Source organism: Penaeus monodon, chromosome 15 (genome assembly GCF_015228065.2).
Source record: "Penaeus monodon isolate SGIC_2016 chromosome 15, NSTDA_Pmon_1, whole genome shotgun sequence".
NCBI classification, from domain to species: domain Eukaryota; kingdom Metazoa; phylum Arthropoda; class Malacostraca; order Decapoda; family Penaeidae; genus Penaeus; species Penaeus monodon.
Window position 1 is genome coordinate 37,056,191 of NC_051400.1, and position 282 is coordinate 37,056,472.

Sequence of the window (282 nt, forward strand, 5' to 3'; positions counted from 1 at the left end):
AGATCACAGTTCCATGCTGGATATGTTTTTGTGGGTCATTGTTGCTAAGCAAGTGGTAAAAGCTATCATGATTGGGAAAATGCATACACACATGACAGTATTATTCTGTGTTAAAATCTCATCTGTTTGTATTTGTTAATTTATTTGGCATACTTTTGCTTTTAGATTTAACTAACCTTTAAGTAAATCTTGCCAAAACATTATGCTAAAGCCATCCTTGAAAAGGAGTTTTTCCTATATTTGTTTTTAATGATTTTTGATATTGTGTAAATATTATAGGTT

The 282-nt window shown here is 29.8% G+C and overlaps 1 protein-coding gene across 1 annotated transcript in view; it reads left to right on the forward strand.

Annotated features, from left to right (window-relative positions):
- The window catches only part of LOC119582352 (AT-rich interactive domain-containing protein 4B-like), a gene marked incomplete at its 3' end in the record, with an annotated part of 36,609 nt that overhangs the window by 5,607 nt on the left and 30,720 nt on the right, over positions 1-282 (forward strand).